Raw genomic sequence first — 13,783 nt, forward strand, 5'->3', positions numbered from 1 at the left:
AGAATCAAAAAAAAAAAAAAAAAGAAAGCTTAAATCCAAGTGGATCAATGACCTCCACATCAAACCAGACACACTCAAACTAATAGAAGAAAAAGTGGGGAAGAATCTCGAACACATGGGCACTGGAAAAAATTTCCTGAACAAAACACCAATAGCTTATGCTCTAAGATCAAGAATCGACAAATGGGATCTCATAAAACTGCAAAGCTTCTGTAAGACAAAGGACACTGTGGTTAGGACAAAACGGCAAACAACAGATTGGGAAAAGATCTTTACCAATCCTACAACAGATAGAGGCCTTATATCCAGAATATACAAAGAACTCAAGAAGTTAGACCGCAGGGAAACAAATAACCCTATTAAAAAATGGGGTTCAGAGCTAAACAAAGAATTCACAGCTGAGGAATGCCGAATGGCTGAGAAACACCTAAAGAAATGTTCAACATCTTTAGTCATAAGGGAAATGTAAATCAAAATAACCCTGAGATTTCACCTCACACCAGTGAGAATGGCTAAGATCAAAAACTCAGGTGACAGCAGATGCTGGCGAGGATGCGGAGTAAGAGGAACACTCCTCCATTGTTGGTGGGATTGCAAACTGGTACAACCATTCTGGAAATCAGTTTGGAGGTTCCTCAGAAAATTGGACATTGAACTGCCTGAGGATCCCGCTATACCTCTCTTGGGCATATACCCAAAAGATGCCCCAACATATAAAAAACACACGTGCTCCACTATGTTCATCGCAGCCTTATTTATAATAGCCAGAAGCTGGAAAGAACCCAGATGCCCTTCAACAGAGGAATGGATACAGAAAATGTGGTAAATCTACACAATGGAATATTACTCAGCTATCAAAAACAACGGCTTTATGAAATTCGTAGGCAAATGGTTGGAACTGGAAAATATCATCCTGAGTGAGCTAACCCAATCACAGAAAGACATACATGGTATGCACTCATTGATAAGTGGCTATTAGCCCAAATGCTTGAATTACCCTAGATGCCTAGAACAAATGAAACTCAAGACGGATGATGAAAATGTGAATGCTTCACTCCTTCTTTAAAAGGGGAACAAGAATACCCTTGGCAGGGAATAGAGAGGCAAAGATTAAAACATAGACTGAGCGAACACCCATTCAGAGCCTGCCCCACATGTGGCCCATACATATACAGCCACAGCCACCCAATTAGACAAGATGGATGAAGCAAAGTAGTGCAGACCGACAGGAGCCGGATGTAGATCGCTCCTGAGAGACACAGCCAGAATACAGCAAATACAGAGGCGAATGCCAGCAGCAAACCACTGAACTGAGAATAGGACCCTCGTTGAAGGAATCAGAGAAAGAACTGGAAGAGCTTGAAAGGGCTTGAGACCCCATATGTACAACAATGCCAAGCAACCAGAGCTTCCAGGGACTAAGCCACTACCTAAAGACTATACATGGACTGACCCTGGACTCTGACCTCATAGGTAGCAATGAATATCCTAGTAAGAGCACCAGTGGAAGGGGAAGCCCTGGGTCCTGCTAAGACTGAACCCCCAGTGAACTAGACTGTTGGGGGGAGGGCGGCATGGGGGGAGGGTTGGGAGGGGAACACCCATAAGGAAGGGGAGGGGGGAGGGGGATGTTTTCCCGGAAACCAAAGAATTATTATTAAGTATTAAATAAATTTAAAAAAGAGAAAAAAAAAGAAAGAGATATGGGAGCAAAGTTTAGATCAGCAACTGAAGGAACAGCCGTTCAGAGCCTGTCCCACATGTGGCCCATATACGTAGAGCCATGAAAACTAGATAAGATTGATGAAGCTAAAAAGTGCATGCTGAAAGGGACCAGATATAGATCTCTCCTGAGAGACACATCCAGAGCATGTCCAATACAGAGGTCAATGCTAGAAGGAAATCACTGAACTGAGAACAGGACCCCCTTTAGGGGAATTAGAGGAAGGATTGAAAGAGTTGAAGGATTTGCAACCCCATAAGAACATCTATGCCAACCAACCAGAGCTTCCAGGGACTAAACCACTACTTAAAAACTATACATGGACTCACCCAGGGCTCCTACTGCATATGTAGCAGAGAATAGACTTGTTGGGGCACCAGTGGAAAGGGAAGCCCTTGGTTCTGCCTAGGTTGGACCCCCAGTGCAGGGGAATATGGGAGGCAGTAAGAGGGATGGATGGGAGGAACACCTATATGGGGGAGTGGGAGGGGATGGGGGTTTCTGGACAGGAAACTGGGAAAGGGAATAACATATGAAATGTTAAGTAAAGAAATATATCTAATAAAAAAAAGAAAAAAAGTTATTTGAATATGATTTTGGTATTTCAAATGTGAACTTGTGCTTGATTCCATTGCTTTTTCTAGATATATATTGAGGTTCTCTTTAAGATAACATACACTCTATTTTATTTTTATTTTTCTAGTTATTTGGTCTTCCCAATTACTTTCAACACTTACCAAATTTAACTACAAAGATTCTACAATGGCATGAGGCCTCATGGTATATTTAGATTGAAATTTTCTGATACATGTAACTATTTCCAGCATTCATAATTCCTATATTTTTATAAATAATATATTTGTAACTAATTTGTTGCATTCATAATAATTTTGTGAATACTTTCTGCATATATATATATATATATATATATATATATATATATATATATATATATATATATCACTGTATGTACACCTGGTGCCTGAAGCCAGAAGAGGTTATCAGATCCTCTGAAACTGGAGTTATAAATAGTTTGAGCCACCATGTAGATATTGAAAACTCTCCTATGGTCCTCTGGGAGAGACTTAGCATTTTATGCACCTGTAACCTATTTTTGCAAAGGAGAATTTATGTTCTCCTTTTTTTTTTTTTTTTTTTTTATTAACTTGAGTATTTCTTATATACATTTCGAGAGTTATTCCCTTTCCCGGTTTCCGGGCAAACATCCCCCTCCCCCCTCCCCTTCCTTATGGGTGTTCCCCTCCCAACCCTCCCCCCATTGCCGCCCTCCCCCCATAGACTAGTTCACTGTGGGTTCAGTCTTAGCAGGACCCAGGGCTTCCCCTTCCACTGGTGCTCTTACTAGGATATTCATTGCTACCTATGGGGTCAGAGTCCAGGGTCAGTCCATGTATAGTCTTTAGGTAGTGGCTTAGTCCCTGGAAGCTCTGGTTGCTTGGCATTGTTGTACTTTTGGGGTCTCGAGCCCCTTCAAGCTCTTCCAGTTCTTTCTCTGATTCCTTCAATAGGGGACCTATTCTCAGTTCAGTGGTTTGCTGCTGGCATTCGCCTCTATATTTGCTGTATTCTGGCTGTGTCTCTCAGGAGCGATCTACATCCGGCTCCTGTCGGCCTGCACTTCTTTGCTTCATCCATCTTGTCTAATTGGGTGGCTGTATATGTATGGGCCACATGTGGGGCAGGCTCTGAATGGGTGTTCCTTCAGTCTCTGTTTTAATCTTTGCCTCTCCCTTCCCTGCCAAGGGTATTCTTTTTCCTCATTTAAAGAAGGAGTGAAGCATTCACATTTTGATCATCCGTCTTGAGTTTCGTTTGTTCTAGGGATCTAGGGTAATTCAAGCATTTGGGCTAATAGCCACTTATCAATGAGTGCATACCATGTATGTCTTTCTGTGATTGGGTTAGCTCACTCAGGATGATATTTTCCAGTTCCAACCACTTGCCTACGAATTTCATAAACTCGTTGTTTTTGATAGCTGAGTAATATTCCATTGTGTAGATGTACCACATTTTCTGTATCCATTCCTCTGTTGAAGGGCATCTGGGTTCTTTCCAGCTTCTGGCTATTATAAATAAGGCTGCGATGAACATAGTGGAGCACGTGTCTCTTTTATATGTTGAGGCATCTTTTGGGTATATGCCCAAGAGAGGTATAGCTGGATCATCAGGCAGTTCAATGTCCAATTTTCTGAGGAACCTCCAGACTGATTTCCAGAATGGTTTTACCAGTCTGCAATCCCACCAACAATGGAGGAGTGTTCCTCTTTCTCCACATCCTCGCCAGCATCTGCTGTTACCTGAGTTTTTGATCTTAGCCAATCGCACTGGTGTGAGGTGAAATCTCAGGGTTGTTTTGATTTGCATTTCCCTTATGACTAAAGATGTTGAACATTTCTTTAGGTGTTTCTCAGCCATTCGGCATTCCTCAGCTGTGAATTCTTTGTTTAGCTCTGAACCCCATTTTTTAATAGGGTTATTTGTTTCCCTGCGGTCTAACTTCTTGAGTTCTTTGTATATTTTGGAAATAAGGCCTCTATCTGTTGTAGGATTGGTAAAGATCTTTTCCCAATCTGTTGGTTGCCGTTTTGTCCTAACCACAGTGTCCTTTGCCTTACAGAAGCTTTGCAGTTTTATGAGATCCCATTTGTCGATTCTTGATCTTAGAGCATAAGCCATTGGTGTTTTGTTCAGGAAATTTTTTCCAGTGCCCATGTGTTCCAGATGCTTCCCTAGTTTTTCTTCTATTAGTTTGAGTGTGTCTGGTTTGATGTGGAGGTCCTTGATCCACTTGGACTTAAGCTTTGTACAGGGTGATAAGGATGGATCGATCTGCATTCTTCTACATGTTGCCCTCCAGTTGAACCAGCACCATTTGCTGAAAATACTATCTTTTTTTCATTGGATGGTTTTGGCTCCTTTGTCAAAAATCAAGTGACCATAGGTGTGTGGGTTCATTTCTGGGTCTTCAATTCTATTCCATTGGTCTATCTGTCTGTCTCTGTACCAATACCATGCAGTTTTTATCACTATTGCTCTGTAATACTGCTTGAGTTCAGGGATAGTGATTCCCCCTGAAGTCCTTTTATTGTTGAGGATAGCTTTAGCTATCCTGGGTTTTTTGTTATTCCAGATGAATTTGCAAATTGTTCTGTCTAACTCTTTGAAGAATTGGATTGGTATTTTGATGGGGATTGCATTGAATCTGTAGATTGCTTTTGGTAAGATGGCCATTTTTACCATATTAATCCTGCCAATCCATGAGCATGGGAGATCTTTCCATCTTCTGAGGTCTTCTTCAATTTCTTTCCTCAGTGTCTTGAAGTTCTTATTGTACAGATCTTTTACTTGCTTGGTTAAAGTCACACCGAGGTACTTTATATTATTTGGGTCTATTATGAAGGGTGTCGTTTCCCTAATTTCTTTCTCGGCTTGTTTCTCTTTTGTATAGAGGAAGGCAACTGATTTATTTGAGTTAATTTTATACCCAGCCACTTTGCTGAAGTTGTTTATCAGCTTTAGTAGTTCTCTGGTGGAACTTTTGGGATCACTTAAATATACTATCATGTCATCTGCAAATAGTGATATTTTGACCTCTTCTTTTCCGATCTGTATCCCTTTGATCTCCTTTTGTTGTCTGATTGCTCTGGCTAGAACTTCAAGAACTATATTGAATAAGTAGGGAGAGAGTGGGCAGCCTTGTCTAGTCCCTGATTTTAGTGGGATTGCTTCAAGTTTCTCTCCATTTAGTTTAATGTTAGCAACTGGTTTGCTGTATATGGCTTTTACTATGTTTAGGTATGGGCCTTGAATTCCTATTCTTTCCAGGACTTTTATCATGAAGGGGTGTTGAATTTTGTCAAATGCTTTCTCAGCATCTAATGAAATGATCATGTGGTTCTGTTCTTTCAGTTTGTTTATATAATGGATCACGTTGATGGTTTTCCGTATATTAAACCATCCCTGCATGCCTGGGATGAAGCCTACTTGATCATGGTGGATGATTGTTTTGATGTGCTCTTGAATTCGGTTTGCCAGAATTTTATTGAGTATTTTTGCGTCGATATTCATAAGGGAAATTGGTCTGAAGTTCTCTTTCTTTGTTGTGTCTTTGTGTGGTTTAGGTATAAGAGTAATTGTGGCTTCATAGAAGGAATTCGGTAGGGCTCCATCTGTTTCAATTTTGTGGAATAGTTTGGATAATATTGGTATGAGGTCTTCTATGAAGGTTTGATAGAATTCTGCACTAAACCCGTCTGGACCTGGGCTCTTTTTGGTTGGGAGACCTTTAATGACTGCTTCTATTTCCTTAGGAGTTATGGGGTTGTTTAACTGGTTTATCTGTTCCTGATTTAACTTCGATACCTGGTATCTGTCTAGGAAATTGTCCATTTCCTGAAGATTTTCAAATTTTGTTGAATATAGGTTTTTATAGTAAGATCTGATGATTTTTTGAATTTCCTCCGAATCTGTAGTTATGTCTCCCTTTTCATTTCTGATTTTGTTAATTTGGACACACTCTCTGTGTCCTCTCGTTAGTCTGGCTAAGGGTTTATCTATCTTGTTGATTTTCTCAAAGAACCAACTTTTGGTTCTGTTGATTCTTTCTATGGTCCTTTTTGTTTCTACTTGGTTGATTTCAGCTCTGAGTTTGATTATTTCCTGCCTTCTACTCCTCCTGGGTGTATTTGCTTCTTTTTGTTCTAGAGCTTTTAGGTGTGCTGTCAAGCTGCTGACATATGCTCTTTCCTGTTTCTTTCTGCAGGCACTCAGCGCTATGAGTTTTCCTCTTAGCACAGCTTTCATTGTGTCCCATAAGTTTGAGTATGTTGTATCTTCATTTTCATTAAATTCTAAAAAGTTTTTAATTTCTTTCTTTATTTCTTCCTTGACCAGGTTATCATTGAGTAGAGCATTGTTCAATTTCCACGTATATGTGGGCATTCTTCCCTTATTGTTATTGAAGACCAGTTTTAGGCCGTGGTGGTCCGATAGCACGCATGGGATTATTTCTATCTTTCTGTACCTGTTGAGGCCCGTTTTTTGACCAATTATATGGTCAATTTTGGAGAAAGTACCATGAGGAGCTGAGAAGAAGGTATATCCTTTTGCTTTAGGATAGAATGTTCTATAAATATCCGTTAAGTCCATTTGGCTCATGACTTCTCTTAGTCTGTCTACATCACTGTTTAATTTCTGTTTCCATGATCTGTCCATTGATGAGAGTGGGGTGTTGAAATCTCCCACTATTATTGTGTGAGGTGCAATGTGTGTTTTGAGCTTTAGTAAGGTTTCTTTCACATATGTAGGTGCCCTTGTATTTGGGGCATAGATATTTAGGATTGAGAGTTCATCTTGGTTGATTTTTCCTTTGATGAATATGAAGTGTCCTTCCTTATCTTTTTTGATGACTTTTAGTTGGAAATTGATTTTATTTGATATTAGAATGGCTACTCCAGCTTGCTTCTTCTGACCATTTGCTTGGAAAGTTGTTTTCCAGCCTTTCACTCTGAGGTAGTGTCTGTCTTTGTCTCTGAGGTGTGTTTCCTGTAGGCAGCAGAATGCAGGGTCCTCGTTGCGTATCCAGTTTGTTAATCTATGTCTTTTTATTGGGGAGTTGAGGCCATTGATATTGAGAGATATTAAGGAATAGTGATTATTGCTTCCCGTTATATTCATATTTGATGTGAGGTTATGTTTGTGTGCTTTCATTCTCTTTGTTTTGTTGCCAAGACGATTAGTTTCTTGCTTCTTCTAGGGTATAGCTTGCCTCCTTATGTTCGGCTTTACCATTTATTATCCTTTGTAGTGCTGGATTTGTAGAAAGATATTGTGTAAATTTGGTTTTGTCATGGAATATCTTGGTTTCTCCATCAATGTTAATTGAGAGTTTTGCTGGATACAGTAATCTGGGCTGGCATTTGTGTTCTCTTAGGGTCTGTATAACATCAGTCCAGGATCTTCTGGCCTTCATAGTTTCTGGCGAGAAGTCTGGTGTGATTCTGATAGGTCTCCCTTTATATGTTACTTGACCTTTTTCCCTTACTGCTTTTAATATTCTTTCTTTATTTTGTGCGTTTGGTGTTTTGACAATCATGTGACGGGAGGTGTTTCTTTTCTGGTCCAATCTATTTGGAGTTCTGTAGGCTTCCTGTATGTCTATGGGTATCTCTTTTTTTAGGTTAGGGAAGTTTTCTTCTATGATTTTGTTGAAGATATTTACTGGTCCTTTGAGCTGGGAGTCTTCACTCTCTTCTATACCTATTATCCTTAGGTTTGATCTTCTCATTGAGTCCTGGATTTCCTGTATGTTTTGGACCAGTAGCTTTTTCCGCTTTACATTATCTTTGACAGTTGAGTCAATGATTTCTATGGAATCTTCTGCTCCTGAGATTCTCTCTTCCATCTCTTGTATTCTGTTGGTGAAGCTCGTATCTACAGCTCCTTGTCTCTTCTTTTGGTTTTCTATATCCAGGGTTGTTTCCATGTGTTCTTTCTTGATTGCTTCTATTTCCATTTTTAATTCCTTCAACTGTTTGATTGTGTTTTCCTGGAATTCTTTCAGGGATTTTTGCGATTCCTCTCTGTAGGCTTTTACTTGTTTATTAATGTTTTCCTGTGCTTCCCTAAGTGTGTTCAGGTCTTTCCTGAAGTCCTCCAGCATCATGATCAAATATGATTTTGAAACTAGATCTTGCTTTTCTGGTGTGTTTGGATATTCCATGTTTGTTTTGGTGGGAGAATTGGGCTCCGATGATGGCATGTAGTCTTGGTTTCTGTTGCTTGGGTTCCTGCGCTTGCCTCTCGCCATCAGATTATCTCTAGTGTTACTTTGTTCTGCTATTTCTGACAGTGGCTAGACTGTCCTATAAGCCTGTGTGCCAGGAGTGCTGTAGACCTGTTTTCCTCTCTTTCAGTCAGTTATGGGGACAGAGTGTTCTGCTTTCGGGCGTGTAGTTTTTCCTCTCTACAGGTCTTCAGCTGTTCCTGTGGGCCTGTGTCTTGAGTTCACCAGGCAGCTTTCTTGCAGCAGAAAATTTGGTCTTACCTGTGGTCCCGAGGCTCAGGTTTGCTCGTGGGGTGCTGTCCAGGGACTCTCTGCAGCGGCAGCAACCAGGAAGACCTGTGCCGCCCCTTCCGGGAGCTTCAGTGCACCAGGGTTCCAGATGGTCTTTGGCTTTTTCCTCTGGCGTCCGAGATGTGTGTGCAGGGAGCAGTCTCTTCTGGTTTCCCAGGCCTGTCTGCCTCTCTGAAGGTTTAGCTCTCCCTCCCACGGGATTTGGGTGCAGAGAACTGTTTATCCGGTCTGTTTCCTTCAGGGTCCGGTGGTGTCTGTGGCAGGGGTCCTGCCGCTCCTGGGCCCTCCCCCACGGGAGCCCAGAGGCCTTATACAGTTTCCTCTTGGGCCAGGGATGTGGGCAGGGGTGAGCAGTGTTGGTGGTCTCTTCCGCTCTGCAGCCTCAGGAGTGCCCACCTGACCAGGCGGTTGGGTCTCTCTCTCACCGGGTCTGGGAGCAGAGAGCTGCTCTTATGTTCTCCTTTTATGTTTATGTTTATGTTCATATAACAGATTATTTCTAGCATATCATTTTATGCTTCTATTTTTGATATGACTCCTTTGCCTTTTCTTATTTATAACTATTAGTCTTCTAGAGTTTGTTCAATATTTAAAACATGTTTGTTATTTCATATCTCTTTAAATGTGTCATGTTTTCTGATAAAAATCCTATTCTTGCGATTACTTGTGATTAGGGTCTATATTATTGGGCATTATATACAATCTTCTATGACTAAATCACTTATGTATAGTTCTATTAGGAGATTATGCTCAGAGAGCCTACACTTTCAAGGAAGTGGGTTTGTCTTGCCTTTTGCATAGCTCTGCATTGGCTTCTGCAGACCACAGAGATCAGGCAATACTAAGCTTGAGATGTCTGCTACATGCATTGTATGAACTCTTACTGCACCCAAACAAGTATGGAGGAGGCTCTTTCCACACACATAATTACCCAATCTCCTATTCCAAGTAGAAGTCACGGAGATTATAAACAGGCCAAATGACACCAGTGGCCACAGCTGCACCCCTCATGCTTCACCTCGGAGTTAGACTTTTAGCTCTGACTAGAGACTCACTACTAAAGTTGCTTTAATCCCATCTTGCGCCTATTGTGGGGTAGGAAGTACATGACAAAACAGTTGCTTGCTCAGAAGTCTCTAGGACACTTTCAGATCACTCTAACACCGTAATGACTATCATCCCCAGTCTGTAAGTACTCCCCTAGACACTAAAGTGAATAGCAGGACATCTATGACCACTGTCAACATAGAGACAACGAGGGCCAGAGAGCCATTCCCAATCTGCAGAAATCTCCTGTGGAACACTGCCACTCTCCCAAGTTCCCTTTAATAACAACAAATTCTCTAATTTCTAACAGGCTTGCTTATAATATTGAAATCTAATGTAATGGAAGTGACATGATTCTATTAATTAATAATAGATATGCATGCCACCTAAAGAAATACTGAGAGACTTTTCACTAAAAAATACCATGTACAGAAACTATACAGTTTTTAACATGAGAGATGCAAGAGTTCTAAATAAAAGGGTTGTCTCCTAATGCCTTCAACCAGAAAATTCATACTATTTTTTCTTTTTCATTAAAAAAGTTGACATGCTAGAGGAAAATAGGGAAGGTGTTAATTTATTTAGATGTTTTAAAAGATTTGTGAATTTCCCTTCTGTATGTATGGGTGTTTTGTCTGCATGTATGCCTGTGACCACATGTGTGCACGGCTCATGGAAGCTAGGACGTCAGTTCCTAGGGAACTGCACTAAAGCAGGTATGTGCAGCTGTGTGGGTGCTGGGAACGGACCCTCAGTCCTCCGGAGGAGTATCCAATATTGTCAACTACTAAGCAGTCACTCCTGCCCACTGTATAATATTTCATAATGAAATTACCTTAACCACTTATCTAATCCATTGGTGGTATCGTTAAGAGCATTAAGGCAAATTATTTTATTTAAAATTAAATAAAAGAAGCATAACAATTATAAAACTTTCAGAATTACTGGGACATTTATAAAGTTGATAAATATTTCTAATTGATTTCTATATTCTCAGTAATAGTAATTATAATTCATGCTTAATTTCTTAAGCTTTTTGTAGAATTAAATCAAATGTGATTTACTAAGCTCGTTTCATTTTAATCTACTAATCATAAGAGAGAATTTAACTCAATGGAATTGCTGTCCTTATTTCACATTTTACTGAATTAAAATTGTCAACAAACGTTATATCATTTCAGATGTGATATATGTTTTTGATACACATACTCATTGTAAAATGACTACTACCATGACACTAAATATATATTCCTTATCCAATATAGCTCCCATCTTGTGATGGGGAATATTTAAGAGTCACCCGATAGTACATAACATGGAACTCTGGCTCTCTGAACTAAAAAGAAGGCTGAGTGCTGCTGCTTTGGCTGCAGAGGTTCGGTTTGGTTTTTTTATTAAGACAGACAACAGCAGACAATTTTAATACAATATGTTACATGCTATAGCATATAATATATGCCAAACTATTAAGCTTTAAAAGCATCTTATTGTTAACAGAAGAAGCACTCAAAGAACAGAGAGTGCCTGGGGAGGCAAGAGGAGGAAGTAAAGTTCCCTGCTGGGGTTACAAACAAATGGGAACCACTGACTTGGGAAGAAAATCCCAGTCCTTTGTAAATGCAGTAAGCATTTTTACAACAGTCATCTCTTTGGACCAAATAGTTAAATGATTTATTGAAAAGATTCTTTTTAACAATAAGAAAAATAAGGGACTGACTGTTCTGATGAGACAAAACTCATACTCTAGAATTTTGTGTGTCTTGATAAATGTGTATAGGGATATGTTGAAGATATCTTCCACTCAGTAATTTCTTCTTCACATATTTATTTAATATTTATGTATCTAGGTGTCTGAGTGTAAGGAGCTATACAACATGTACACAGGAGCCTGTGGATGTCAAGTGAGACACTGATTCCCCCGGAACTGGAGTTACAGATGGTTGTGAGGTGCTGCATGGACCTGGGAACTGAACCTGAATCCTTTGCAAGGGCAACATTAGCCTTATCTACCAGCCCTGCTCCTGTCCCTTTTTCAGGAACTTAACTGTGTATCAGGGACCCTTTAAGGTGAACCACATTATTTTCTAAGGATTTAACTCCAGTGCTAAGTAATTTGTAAAATTATTATTATTCAAGATAACAAGCCTTAGTGTTTTACTCAAGAATAGTAATGCCTTCTTCCATACCATTTTACTAATATTCCATTTTGTATGCTGGTTGAATTTTCTCAGACCTTAGCAATTTTTATCATTTAAAAAAATAATAATATTTTACCAGCTTATAATAATTTTGCAAAGCTACAATGTTCTCCAATAATCTGATTCTGATATGCATCTGTTCTGTCTCAAGATAACAGGGCTGTTTAATACACTCTAAAATGTACTTTCTTACTGGGCGATCCTTTCTCCAAAAGGAGACATAATTTCAATATCTGAAATATTAATGCAAGACAAGAATAGAACCAGGACATGTGACAAAAAGTGACAAGATATGTGACAACAGAATGGTCAACTCCCCCACCTAAGAGTCTGTGGTGTGAAACTGAAATTCACTGCCCTATAAACTGAAATCACTCAATAGACAGAGTCCTAAGGGTTTCCCTCATTTGTATATTAAAGACATAAATACTAGAACTGTGTTCACATATCCCATGATTCCAATGGTTACATTTAGTTATTTTACTGAACTTACCTAATTCACATTGCTCTGTGCTGTTTCTTAGTGTCTGTCAGGAGGCTTACAAGTACAAAAAGATATCTAAACATATTAGCTGTGAATGAGGAGAGTTTACATAGATATGTAAGACATTCTTAAACAAGAGCAGCATACTTGGTATGTTTAAGACTCTTGTTCGGATATATTGTGGGCTTGTCTACAGAGTAATAAATGATGGAGAAATGCTAGCTGCCTTAAAATGAGGGAGGGAGGACTGACACCAGCCCCAGGAGGCTCCAAAGAGCAGCAGGAACTATTCCAAACAGACACAGATGTCCACCACATGAGAGCCAGCACAGGACCACAGGGACATGATGAAAGTCCTCTGTCCCCTGGTATTCCTACCGAGGTGTGAACAGCCATCTGTTCTTTATTTATGTTTCTAGAAACAAAATAACTTTCAAAATGTATAGAGGAAAAGTATGTTAAACACAAATGGAAAAGACGATGAACTGACTCCGTGCTATAACGTGTTTCAGTAGATACACAAGAAGCAGTAATAAAATGCCTGCTAAACACATTTATCTCTTCAACAATAAACAAAACAGCTGAAAATGGTCACGAGTTAACCGGTACTGGTCAGTTTTATAGGTTATTACATTTTTGACAACTATTAAAACAAGAATCTAAAAATAAAAAAATAAAATACCATTTTATTTAACTTTATTCTTCCCCCATGATTGACTAAAATCATATTGGTTTAGTAAAGAAACAAGAGATAGTTGGGCACTTCAGCCTAACTGTAAATATGCTATGAAAGAAAAAGATTAAGCTTAGATTTTATGAAAGTACTTGCATTCTATAGCTATAAGGAAAGACTATTCTAAAGGTAAACACCAAGCCATAATTTAAGATAATAATGCTTTCAAATTGCTGCAGTCAGAAAATTGAGAGTTCACTATGCCAAATGTATGCAGACAAGGAATGAAATGTGGGTTACTTATTGAAGACGTGGTACTTCCAATGAACAAGACATACATAAAAACTTAAGGAAAGAAAAACATTGCGTGAAGAACTCTGCCGCAATCAAGTCATGTAGCAACCAAGTAGATATGTCTGTGCCAGTTATCACAAAAGACATGTAAACTTTATCTTCTAGGAGTGATTTTGTTCTCTTATCTAGTATCTTAACATAATATTTGCAGTCAAAAAGGTGTCACTTTAAAGAAACAGGACATGACTAGCTCTGGACTTTCTTCTCC

At 39.4% G+C, this 13,783-nt stretch overlaps 1 protein-coding gene and 1 pseudogene across 12 annotated transcripts in view; one reads left to right on the top strand and one right to left on the bottom strand.

The window, feature by feature from the left end:
• The window catches only part of Xrcc4 (X-ray repair cross complementing 4), a 246,424-nt gene that overhangs the window by 177,313 nt on the left and 55,328 nt on the right, over window positions 1–13,783 (bottom strand). The gene's annotated exons all lie outside the window — the stretch shown is intronic.
• LOC108350153 (40S ribosomal protein S6 pseudogene) overlaps window positions 12,781–13,783 on the top strand; it is a 9,863-nt pseudogene continuing 8,860 nt past the window's right edge.

This window comes from Rattus norvegicus, chromosome 2 (genome assembly GCF_036323735.1).
Source record: "Rattus norvegicus strain BN/NHsdMcwi chromosome 2, GRCr8, whole genome shotgun sequence".
Classification (NCBI taxonomy): Eukaryota; Metazoa; Chordata; class Mammalia; order Rodentia; family Muridae; genus Rattus; species Rattus norvegicus.